At 44.8% G+C, this 13,350-nt stretch overlaps 1 pseudogene; it reads left to right on the top strand.

Annotated features, from left to right (window-relative positions):
- The first annotated feature begins 5,702 nt into the window (after positions 1–5,702).
- LOC101602534 lies at positions 5,703–6,758 on the top strand (annotated as a pseudogene).
- The last annotated feature ends 6,592 nt before the right edge of the window (positions 6,759–13,350 follow it).

The following is a 13,350-nucleotide window of genomic DNA, read 5'->3' as shown; positions in this document are numbered from 1 at the left end:
CAAACTCAGGTCTTCACACTTGTCTGATACGCACATTACCCACTTAACCATCTTCCCTGTCCCCCCTTTTTGTTTGAGGTAGGGTTTCACTATAGTCCAGGCTGACCTGGACTAGAATACACTATGTAGTCTCAGGGTGGCCCCAATCTGATGGCGATCCTCCTACCTCTGCCTCCCAAGTGCTGGGATTAAAGGCGTGCGCCACCACGCCTGGCTTCCCCTGTCTTTTTGATGACAGTCTGATTTACTTATTTATTTTAACCTTTTTTTTTTTAAATTGACAACTTCCATAATTGTAGACAATAACCCATGGTAATTCCCTCCCTCCCCCCACTTTCCCCTTCGTGACTCCACTCTCCATCACACCCCTCTCAATCAGTCTCTCTTTTATTCTGAGGTCGTCATCTTTTCCTCCTACTACGAGGGTCTAGTGCAGGTGATGTCAGACGCCGCGAGGTCGTGGAGATCCAGCAGTCCCATTTACATGAGAGCTGTCCTCCCCTGGTGTCATTGCCCAGCATTCGTCTCCAAACTTCGTGAAGCAGGGGCCAGGGGCCCACCCTCATTTGCTGATAAGGAAAGTGATTTCTCATCCAAGGAGGAGAACAGAAGTTTGGCCAAGGCCAGGCACCTGGCTAGCAGTCAGCCTATGTGGTTTCCAGAACTCTAGCGATTACCTCATCTTGGCTCTGCCACGAGTGGCATCACCTCACCGTGTGGGTTCAAGCTCCTTTACTTTGTGCTCTCAGAAAAACCTTTCAAGGAAAGTTCGAGTAAGTTGCTGGCTTGTGAAGAGGTCTGTAGGGGTTTTTTTGTTTTGTTTTTGTTTTTTTACAGTGCTAAGGAGTGAGCCCAGGGCTCGGTGCTCAAACACTGAGCAGTCCCAGCCCCACATCTGTACATTGGTTTTTTGTGTTTTTTTTGTACATTGTTTTTAATATTTACTTTTATTTATTTGTTTGAGACAGGGAAAGAGGCAGAGTGAGTGAGAGAGAAAGAGAGAGAATGGGCATTCCCAGGCTTCCAGCCACTACAAACCAACTCCAGATGCATGCGCCCGCTTTTGCATCTGGCTAATGTGGGTCCTAGGGAATCGAACCTAGGTCCTTTGGCTTTGTAGGCAAACACCTTAACCACTAAGCCGTCCCTCCAGCCGTGTGTGTGCTTTTTAAATTTTATTTATTTATTTTTGTGTCATGAAATTGGGAGCCCCCATGTTCAGTGCATATGTTTAGAATCATAATGACCTCCTGTTGGAATGTTCCTTTAATCAGTATAAAGTGACTTTCCTTATCTTTCCTAACTAATGTTGGTTTGAAGTCTACCCTGTCAGATATTAGGATAACACCTGCTTGTTTTCTAGGCCCATTTGCTTCAAATACTGTTTTCCAATGTTTTGCCCTAAGATAGTGTCCATTTTTTTATGGAAAGGTGGGTTTCTTGAAGGCAACAAATAGAAGGATCCCGTTTTTTTTTTAAAATTTAATTAATTAATTTATTTGACAGCGACAGAGAGAGAATGGGCATGCCAGGGCCTCAAGATGTGTGCGCCCCTTGTGCATCTGGCTAACGTGGGTCTTGGGGAATCAAGCCTTGAACCGGGGTCTTTAGGCTTCCCAGGCAAGTGCTTAACCACTAAGCCATCTCCCCAGCCCAGGATCCTGCTTTTTAACCCAGTCTGCAAACCTGTGTCTTTTGGCTGGGGTTTTGAGGCCGTTGATATTAAGAGTTATTATTGAACAGTGTGGAGAGCTTGGCACACATTGCTGTTGTTGTTGTCCAGGAGGTGATGTCCACCCTCTGCTCATGCCATTATTTCCCCAGCCATCATGGTGCTTCCCCTCAAGTCTGTAAGCCCAAGTAAACATTTTTTCCCCACACACAAAAAATAAAGGTGTGCATTTATTCTTGCCATTCCTGTTTTGTCCTTCTTCAGGTTTTTCCTTTGCTTTCTCTTATTAACTAGTATTTGAGTATGGTTTGCTTTTTCCAGGTTCCTTATATGTCTGCTGCTCTTTCTCTTCGGCATGGAGGAACCTTTCAAGTATTTTCTGTAGAGCTGGTTTAGCATTCATTTAGCCTGTTTTTGTTGTGGAATGTCCTTATTTCTCCCCCTATTTGGATGGATAGCTTGTAGGATAAGTAATCTTGGTTGACAGTTGTTATTTTTCAGAACTTGGAATACATCACTCCAGGCCCTTCTGGTTTTGAAAGTTTGTGCGAGTAATCTGCTGTGATCCTGATGGGCTTGCCTTTGTATGTGACTTGGTTTTTCTCTCTAACTGCTTTCAATATATTTTCTTTGTTTTGTAGTTTAATTATAATATGACGATGAGGTTCTTTCCTGATTTTGTATGTTTGGCATTCTATAGACTTCCTGTATCTGCATTGGCATCACTTTCCCTATTTGGGGAAAGTTTTCTTCTATGATTTTGTTGAAAATACCTGCTGTGCCTTTGGAGTGAATTTCTTCTCCTTCTACTATGTCCTGAATTGTTATGTTTAATCTTTTCATAGTGTCCCAAATGTCTTGAAATTCCCATTCACACCTTCCTATTAGTTTGTCTTTCTCTCTGTTGGCCTGTATTGGATCTGCCACCTGGTCTTCTAGTTTAGATATTCTGTCTGTCCTATCCTTGATTTATTCTACTGGTGAGATTTTCTACAGACTTTTCTATTTGACCTACTCTGTTTTGCCTTTCTGGTATTTCTTTCTTTCCTTTTTTTTTTTTTTTCAAGGTAGGGTCTCACTCGAGCCCACTAGCTAATCTCAGGGTGGCCTCGAACTCATGGCGATCCTCCTACCACTGCCTCCCAAGTGCTGGGATTAAAGGCGTACATCACCACGCCTGGCTTCTTTCTTTCTTTTTTAACTTTATTTTTATGAGAGAGAGAAAAAGAGAGAGAGAGAGAGAGGCAGAGAGAGGGAGAGAATGGATGCACTAGGGCCTTCAGCCACTGCAAACAAACTCCAGACACATGCACCCCTTTGTGCATCTGGTTTAGGTGGGTCCTGGAGAATTGAACCAGGGTCCTTTGGCTTTGCAGGCAAACACCTTAACAGCTAAGCCATCTTTCCAGCCGCATTTCTAGTGTTTCTGTTTGGTACTTTTACATCCATTTCTGTTTCCTTATTTTATGTCTTGTATTGACCTCCTTATTTCATTAAGTTGGTTTCCTGTGTTCTCCTTCAGGAGTTTTTCTTCTGAATTTATTTAAGTATAGATACAATCATTTTGTTTTTTAAATCTTTGTAAGACATTTCATCTAAAACAGCCTCACTGGGAGTCATTTCTTTTTTTTTTCCTCAAATTTTATTAACATTTTCCATGATTATAAAAAATATCCCATGGTAATACCATTCCCCCCATTTTCCCCTTTGAAATTCCATTCTCCATCATATCCCCTCCCCATATCAATCAGTCTCTCTTTTATTTTGATGTCATGATCTTTTCCTCCTCTTATGATGGTCTTGTGTAGGTAGTGTCAGGCACGGGGAGGTCATGGATATGCAGGCCATTTTGTGTCTGGAGGAGCACATTGTAAGGAGTCCTACCCTTCCTTTGGCTCTTACATTCTTTCCGCCACCTCTTCCACATTAGGCCCTGAGCCTTGGAAGGTGTGATCAAGATGTTACTCAGTACTCCAGTCACTTCTTTCCAGCACTATGATACCTTCTGAGTCATCCCAAGGTCACTGCCATCTGAAAAGAGAAGATTCTCTACCCAAAGTGAGAGTAGCATTAATATAAGGGTATGAATATTAAGAGAAGTGCTTACTGGGCAGTTTGATAAGCATAGTATATACACTTATCCAGACATCAGCAGATGTTATATGCCTAGGGCTCACGACTACCCCTGTTTTAATTTTTTAGTATCAGGGATGTACTCCTTCCCAGGAAGCAGACCTCCAATCCACTTGGAAGGCAGTTGGTTTCCACCATGACAGACATGCCACTATTGTATCCGTTGGCTCATTTGACCTAGCTGGCCAATTATAAGGCACGCAGTGTCCACTGTTGAGTATCTTCACTGGTGGTATCTCTTTCTCCCATTGAACTACATGTAGAATGGCTTCTTCCAGCTTTCTGTCAGCTGGTCTACATGGAGGAGGTTATCAGCTCAGTTTCAGCAGGATTTTTCAGTGGGCTTGCAGCCCAAGTATGTGGAGTCTTCAGCAATAGGGTCTTACCATCGATTCCTGGTGGGAAACCAAGGGCTTTGGCAATGGCCTATAATGTTTTGGGGGCATCAGGGACCTCCCTGGCCAACAACTCACTGGATATATCCCATCCCTGGTACTGAAAATTTTCTAACAATGATCTATGGCTCCTGAGTGTTCCATTGTCTAAAACTGGAGGATTCCATATGATTAATTTGCAACCTCTTATATTTTGATTAGCCCTCCCTCCACCTTTCCTTTACTCACTGGGAGTCATTTCTGATGGATTTATAAATCTTAGTGGGATTATATTGTGTTGGCTTTTTTCGTGTTTCTTGATTTATAGTATAGAGATTTTTGCATCTTGAGTTAATGTGATACTCGGGTTTTCTAATTATCTGTAGTGTTCTTAGCTGTGTAAATATGACTTTATAGACCTTCAGAGTAGGAGTTTAAGGTGTCCAATGCAGCTCTTATCCCCCAAGAGAAACAGCAGAAGTGACCCTAGGTGCTGCGTTTGCCTGATGTTCAAATACTCTACTAGGCTGGGTGGAGCAATTTACTGGCAAATTCTAAAATTCAACTGAGCATTATACACATTCAATCAAAGCCAGCCCACAGTATGTATGCAAGAGTGGGGATTAAAACACAGATAATCTAGTAAAGCCAAAGTCCGTAAGGGTAGTCGGGGGTGGTGCCGCACGCCTTTAATCCCAGCACTGAGTCAGAGGTAGGAGGATCGCCGTGAGTTCAAGGCCACCCTGAGACTACATAGTGAATTCCAGGTCAGCCTGGGCTAGAGCGAGACCCTACCTCGACCACTACAAAGGAACTCCATTCACATGGACCACCTTGTACATCTGGTTTACCTGGATCCTGGGAAATCAAACCTAGGTCCTTTGGCTTTGCAGGCAAGCACCTTAAACCCTAAGCCATCTCTCTCCAGTCTTGTGTGTGTATTTTTAATGTGTGTGGTGTGCCTGTGTGTGTATTCATTTTGTGTGTGTGTAGGCGTGTTTGTGTGTGTGTAAACATGCATGTGTGTACATACACATGTGTGTGAGCCAAACGTTGACACTGGGTGTCTTCTTCAGTTGTTCTCCACCTGATTCTTTGAGACAGGGTCTATCACTGAGTCACAGCTCATCAGTTCAGCCAGAACTAGCTGCCAGCAAACGATGGATCTCCTGTCTCCACTTCTGCAGCACTGGGTTGCAGATGTGTCCACCACAGCCAGCGTGTTAGGTGGGCACTGGAGAGCTGAGCTCTGACCCCCGTGCAGACATAGCAAGCACTCTTCACAGAGCCATCTTCCCAGCCCCATGCCCTCTTACTTATCTTGATTTATTATTTTATGTTTTTAAGTCTTTAAAAAATATATATTTATTGGGCCGGGTATCCGCGGCATGGCCGCCCATCCTGTGCGGGTGTCCGGCCCTCCCGGCGCTCTGGGAGCGAGGGGCTCCAGCCCGGCGGCAGCGGCAGCGGCTGAGCGAACCAAGGACCAGGCCGTGAGGTCGTGCGCAGAGTAGCCAAAGAGAATGAAAGAAGTAGATCATCTTGAAAGTATAAACGAAGAATGGGGGCTGGAGAGATGGCTTAGCGGTTAAGCGCTCACCTGTGAAGCCTAAAGACCCCAGTTCAAGGCTCGGTTCCCCAGGACCCACGTTAGCCAGATGCACAAGGGGGGCGCACGCGTCTGGAGTTCGTTTGCAGAGGCTGGAAGCCCTGGCGCGCCCATTCTCTCTCCCTCTATCTGTCTTTCTCTCTGTCTGTCGCTCTCAAATAATAAATAAGTAAGTAAGTAAGTAAGTAAGTAAGTAAGTAAATAAATAAATAAATAAATAAATAAATAAAAGAAGAATGGGTTTGTGAAGCAGGATCTGACAATCATCCCCTCACTGATAATCAACAAAGGAGTTCTGAACAGTTCGTTGACAGCCTTTTTGAAGAAGCTCAGATGGTTGGTGCCAAATGCTTGTCCCCCACTGAACATAAGAAACAGGTAGATCTAAATATAAAATTATGGAAAAATGGATTCACAGTTAATGATGACTTTAGTTACTCTGCTGGTGCAAGTCAGCAGTTTCTGAACTCGATCAAAAAGGGGGTATTACCTTCAGAATTACAAGGAATTTTTGATAAAGAGGAGGTGGATGTTAAAGTTGAAGGTAAGAAAAATGAAATATGTATGTCTACAAAACCTGTTTTCCAGCCCTTCTCAGGAAAGGGTCATAGACTGGGAAGTGCCACCCCCAAAATTGCTTCTAGAAAAAAGAGTATTGAAGTTAGAAATGAAAATGCTTTGTCTGCTGTCTCACTGAACAACTTGGAACCCATCACTAATATACAGATCTGGTTAGCTAATGGGAAAAGGATTGTACAGAGATTTAATATTTCTCACAGGGCGCGGCACATCAAAGACATCATTGAAAAATACCAAGGATCTCTGAGCAGTCCTCCCTTCTCTGGTAACAGCTCTGCCTTTGCTCAGATTGCTAGATGAGACGCTCGCACTGGAAGAAGCCAACTTATAGAACACTGTCACCATTCAGAGACTCAAGAAAAGTGCTGAACCTCTTAGAAAACTTTTATAATTTTTGAAAGACTGTAAGTGGAAAATTTTCAGGGAAGGTTGCAAATGGACATGCAAATTGGGAGATAGAAGAAGTCATTGTTACTGGACTTTTGGTTTGAGTGAGTGCTGTTTAACTCCAGATGAGGGGGTTTTAAAATAATCACAAGTCAGGAGAATGACTTATAACTGCTCTTTTCATGTACTTTTCTACTTGGAAAAGATACACTTATTTTCAGATTCTATTTAATCAAGACATTATATATATTAAATAGCTGTTAGGATCTTAATATGGTCTAAAATAACAAAAATATTCACGTTAACATTCAAACATCATTCTCAGACAGCAAGTGTTTCTACAAATATTAGCTGTCTTGGTTTCTAAATGGCAATACATAGCAGGCTAAAAGCATTAGTGTAATTATTTTATAACTTAGATATAATAAAGATTTGGAGGAACTAAAAAAATATATTTATTTCCTTATGAGTGACACAGAGAGCAAGAGAGAATGGGCACTCCAGGGCCTCCAGCCACTGCAAACAGACTCCAGATACATGTGCCACCTTGTGTATCTGGCTTACATGGGTTCTGGGGAATTGAACCTGGGTCCTTAGACTTTGAAGGCAAGTGCCTTAACTGCTTAAGCCATCTCTCCAGCCTTATTTTATTTTCTGAGGCAATGTTTCACTCTAACCCAGGCTGGCCTCAAACTCACAGCAATTCTCCTACCTCTGCCACCATGCCTGGCTTATTTATTTATTCATTCATTCAATTCAGTTGATTGAGACAGGGTGTCACTCTGTAGCAGGCTAGCCTGGAAATCACTACGTATCCCAGGTTGGTACCCAAGTCGAAGCTATCCTCTCTCTGCAAACAAATCCTTGACGCATGTGCCACCTTGTGCATCTGGCTAATGTGGGTGCTGGGAAATCGAATCCTGGGTCCTTTGGCTTTGCAGGTAAGTGCCTTGCCTGCTAACCCCTCTCTCCAGCCCTGGCTTGTACATTTTGAAAAGTGGCCATACCCATCCAGTATCTACGTGGGATGTTAACACAATCATGCTTATCTGGGGTTCTTTATTTCTTCCCAAGCAAGGATCAGTCATTATCTGTTGGCTAGGCTGAAAGTGATTTCCTGCTTGGGAAAGAGGGCTTGTAGCACGACCTTAGAGGTGGACTGTGATCTTTGAGTTCCTTGACCGTCTGTGCCCATGAGGAGAGGGGTCTGAAAAAAACAGACAGGAGCCAGGGAACTGGAATAGCACCCCAGGGAGTATCAACCAGAAAGGGCTCCCTCCTGAGAGAATGAGAGTTTGTAATGGTATGGGACATAGTGTCATTTCAAATTAAAAGCTGAGCAGACACTGTCCAGGGCCTTAGGCAGTGTTAGAGGGTTGGCATGACATCTATAGGGCTTTTATTACCCTAAAGAATCAGATCCAAGACTGAGCCATGGGGAACCAAGGATAGAGAAAAGTGGGAAGAGGTCGGACATACTTGGCTGGGCCACCAAAAGTAATCATGCTGGGTCACAGTAAAAACACACCTACCAGCTAAGGACATTTGAAAGACCGACTAACTGAAGACTCTGGATCAAATTCCTTCACCTTGTTAAGCTTCTGAACTCATCTGTCAAATGGGCACACTACTTGATTTCAGAGTGATTGACCATAATATGTATATCATGTTTAGTATGTGTAGGATCTAGTTGGTGTTCAATAAATACTGGTCAGTCACCCTCTCCCACAGCCAGTAGGAGCACATAGCAAGAATCCAGCAAATGTCTGGTTCCATAGAATAAGAAAACATTTCAAACGGTGGTATCAAAATCTACTGATAGCTGTGCATGTGTAATTACAGTACTTGGGAGACACAGGCAGGAGTTTGAGGCCAGCCTGGACTACTTTGTGAGACCCTATTTAAAAAAAAAAGGGAGCTGGCTTACCAGTTAAGCACTTGCCTGTGAAGCCTCAGGACCCTGGCTTGAGGCTCAATTTCCCCAGGACCCATGTAAACCAGATGCACAAGGGGGCACACGCATCTGGAGTTCATGTGCAGTGGCTGGAGGCCCTGGTGTGCCCATTCTCTCTCTCTCTCTCTCTCTGCCTCTTTCTCTGTTTGTCGCTCTCAAAAAAAAAAAAAAAAAAAAAGTTAGGCATGGTGGAGCACACCTTTAATCCCAGCATTTGGGAGGCAGAGGTAGGAGGATCACCATGAGTTCAAGGGCAGCCTGAGACTACATAGTGAACTCCAGGTTAGCCTGGACTAGAGTTAGACCCTACCTCAAAAGAAAAAAGAAGAAATTGCTGGGTAAGTCAGCTTCATGGGATACTAACTTGTTTAAAATTTCCCTAGGACTGTGAATGCAGCTTGGTGGTAGATCTCTAGCACAGTATAAACCAGGTGTGATGCATGTCTGTAATTCCAGCTCTTGGGAGGAGGGGGTTCATTTTTGGCTACATAGCAAAGTCTGGGCCAGAATAATGGGGTAGGTGAGACCTTGTCTCAAAAAAAAAAAATGCTGGAGCTGGAGAGATGGCTTAGTGGTTAAGGCGCTTGCCTACAAAGCCTAAGGACCCATGTTAGACTCTCCAGATCCCAAGTAAGCCAGATGCACAAAGGTGAGGCAAGCTCAAGGTTGCACATACCCACCAGTGGCTGAGGTCCTGGTGCACCAATTCGCTCTCCCACTTTCTCTACTACTGGGATGGAGAGAAGGCTCAGCAGTTAAGGTGCTTGTTTGCAAAGCCTACTGGCCTGAATTTGATTCTCCAATACCTACATAACGCCAGATGCATAAAGTGGCACATGCATCTGGGGTTTGTTTGCAGTGGATAGAGGCCCTGACTACCCATTCTCTCTCTCCCTCTCCTTGCAAACAAATAAATAAAAATACTTTTAAATACTGAAAAAAAGCAGAGGGAATTTGTGAAGATCCAGGTATAAGAAATATATATACATATATCTTTCCAATAGTGTTGCATTCTAGGCTTAGGAGAGTCATTCATTCCACAAACTTAGCTTATGCATCTGTTAGAATAACTAAAGAAGAGGGCAGCCTCCCTCTTCAGCAGTAGTAAGTTAGGATAGGACAGAGACTGGTCACTGAGCCCTGAGGGAGGCTTCTGGAGAAAGTTTCACACTATCAGATCTGTAAAGAATTGGAGCATTTACCTTTCCTCTGGTTTCGGACAATGGAACACTCAGAAGCCATAGAGCATTGTTAGAAAATTTTCAGTACCAGGAATGGGATATATCCAGTGAGTTGTTGGCCAGGGAGGTCCCTGATGCCCCCAAAACATTATAGGCCATTGCCAAAGCCCTTGGTTTCCCACCAGGAATCGATGGTAAGACCCTATTGCTGAAGACTCCACATACTGGGGCTGCAAGCACACTGAGAAATCCTGCTGAAACTGAGCTGATAACCTCCTCCATGTAGACCAGCTGACAGAAAGCTGGAAGAAGCCATTCTACATGTAGTTCAATGGGAGAAAGAGATACCACCAGTGAAGACACTCAACAGTGGACACTGCAAGCCTTATAATTGGTCAGCCAAGCCAAACAAGCCAACGGGTACAATAGTGGCATGTCTGTCATGGTGGAAACCAACTGCCCTCCAAGTGGACTGGAGGCCTGTTCCATGGGAGGGAGTACATCCCTGATACTGAAACTTAAAACAGGGGTAGTCGTGAGCCCTAGGCATGTAACATCTGCTGATGTCTGGATAAGTGTATATACTATGCTTATCAAACTGCCCAGTAAGCACTTCTCTTAATATTCATACTCTTAGATTAATGCTACTCTCACTTTGGGTAGAGAATCTTCTCTTTTCAGATGGCAGTGACGTTGGGATGACTCAGAAGGTATCATAGTGCTGGAAAGAAGTGACTGGAGTACTGAGTAACATCTCGATCACAACTTCCAAGGCTCAGGGTCTAATGCGGAAGAGGTGGTGGAAAGAATTTAAGAGCCAAAGGAAGGGTAGGACTCCTTACAACATGCTCCTCCAGACACAAAATGGCCTGCATATCCATGACCTCACCGTGCCTGACACTACCTACACAAGACCATCATAAGAGGAGGAAAAGATCATGACATCAAAATAAAAGAGAGACTAATTGATATGAGGATGGGATATGATGGAGAATGGAATTTCAAAAGGGAAAGTGTTGGGGGGGAGGGTATTACCATGGGATATTTTTTATAATCATGGAAAATGTTAATAAAAATTGAGAAAAAGGGCTGGAGAGATGGCCTAGCAGTTAAGCGCTTGCCTGTGAAGCCTAAGAACCCCGGTTTGAGGCTTGATTCCCCAGGACCCACGTTAGCCAGATGCACAAGGGGGCGCATGCATCTGGAGTTCGTTTGCAGTGGCTGGAGGCTCTGGCGTGCCCATTCTCTCTCTGTCTGTCACTTTCAAATAAATAAATATAAATAAACCAAAAAGAAATTGAGAAAAGAAGAAAGAAAGAAAGAAAGAAAGAAAGAAAGAAAGAAAGAAAGAAAGAAAGACCAAGATGGAAAAAAAAAAAAAAAAGAATTGGAGGATTTACCTTTGAGCTTTCCCACTGAGCCATGCCTCCAGCCCCTCACTGGGGGATTCTAGGCAGGAGCTCTATCACTGAGCCATGTTCCCAGTCCCTCACTGGGGATTCTAGGCAAGAGCTCTGCCACTGAGCCACGCCCCCAGCCCCTCACTGGGGATTCTAGGCAGGAGCTCTACCACTGAGCCACGCCCCCAGCCCCTCACTGGGGGATTCTAGGCAGGAGCTCTACCACTGAGCCACACCCCCAGCCCCTCACTGGGGATTCTAGGCAGGAGCTCCACCACTGAGCCACGCCCCCAGCCCCTCACTGGGGATTCTAGGCAGGAGCTCCACCACTGAGCCACGCCCCCAGCCCCTCACTGGGGATTCTAGGCAGGAGCTCTACCACTGAACCACACCCCAGCCCCTCACTGGGGGATTCTAGGCAGGAGCTCTGCCACTGAGCCACACCCCAGCCCCTCACTGGGGGATTCTAGGCAGGAGCTCTACCACTGAGCCACGCCCCCAGCCCCTCACTGGGGGATTCTAGGCAGGAGCTCTACCACTGAGCCACACCCCAGCCCCTCACTGGGGGATTCTAGGCAGGAGCTCTACCACTGAGCCACGCCCCCAGCCCCTCACTGGGGGATTCTAGGCAGGAGCTCTACCACTGAGCCACACCCCAGCGCCTCACTGGGGGATTCTAGGCAGGAGCTCTACCACTGAGCCATGTTCCCAGTCCCTTACAGTTGGATTCTAGGCAGTCTACCAACTAAGCTGCATCCCCAATGGATATATTTCTTTTCAACAGTGCCAAAGAAAACCCAATTAGCCTCCAGGGAGAGAAGGGCTGCACACAGAGAACTAGTTCTGGGGATGGTTGCTATTGCTGTATACACTGGGTTCACTGCGACAGCAATACCAACACTGCTTGTTGAAAAAAACAAAACAAACAAACAAACAAAAAAAAAACATATTTAGAAAGATGGTGTAGTGGCGCAAGCCTTTAATCCCGGCACTCGGGAGGCAGAGGTGGGAGGATCGCTTTGAGTTTGAGGCCAGCCTAGGCTACAACGCGACTTTCAGGTCAGCTTGAGCTAGAGTGTGTCCCTGCTTCAGAAAAGCAACAGGCACTCATTCTTGATGGCTCACACCTTTAATCCTGGCACTTGGGGGGGGCAGAGGTAGGAGGATCGCTATGAGTCTGAGGCCAGCCTGAGACTGCAGTTCCAGGTTCAGCCTCGGCTGGAGCAAGACTTTACCTTGCAAAACAAAGCAAAACAACAAAAGAAAGCATTTAGAATACACGTGTTGTTAAATTCAATAATTCAGAGGTACGGGTTCAGATGACATAAAGTGAAATTATAGGTGGGGACAAGGCCAAAGGAACAGTAAGCCAAGGACTGTATTGCACAATGTTTAGGGAAAGATAGTACCTACAACTCACAGATCAAGCACTAAAAGCCTCAGACTGTTGTTTAAATTATCAATATGTACAAGAGAAAAACTAAATTACGTGTATAAATAATCATGTTGTAAAGGTGTTGGGGTGGGATGGGAGCTGTGGTTTAGATGACCTTTGTGGGGCTGGAGAGATGGCTTAGCGGTTAAGGCACTTGCCTATGAAGTCTAAGGACCCCGGTTCGAGGCTCAATTCCCCAGGACCCATGTAAGCCAGATGCACAAGGTGGTGCACGCATCTGGAGTTCGTTTGCAGTGGCTGGAGGCTCTGATGTGCCCATTCTCTCTCTCTCTCTCTCTCTGTTTCTTTCTCTCTCTGTCTGTTGCTCTTAAATAAATAAAATAAACAAAAAAATTAAAAAATATTTAGGAATAAATACATGACCTTTGTCATCATCAAAAAGAGTTAAGAAAGCCGGGCGTGGTGGCGCACACCTTTAATCCCAGCACTCGGGAGGCAGAGGTAGGAGGATTGCCATGAGTTCAAGGCCACCCTGAGATGACAGAGTTAGTTCCAGGTCAGCCTGGACCAGAGTGAGACCCTACCTCGAAAAAACAAAACAAAACAAAACAAAAAAAAAAGTTAAGAGATGACATCTAACACTTTTGGCATAGACCCAGACCTGG

Source organism: Jaculus jaculus, chromosome 2, assembly GCF_020740685.1.
Source record: "Jaculus jaculus isolate mJacJac1 chromosome 2, mJacJac1.mat.Y.cur, whole genome shotgun sequence".
NCBI classification, from domain to species: domain Eukaryota; kingdom Metazoa; phylum Chordata; class Mammalia; order Rodentia; family Dipodidae; genus Jaculus; species Jaculus jaculus.
This window is presented reverse-complemented; position numbering and strand designations above follow the sequence as displayed.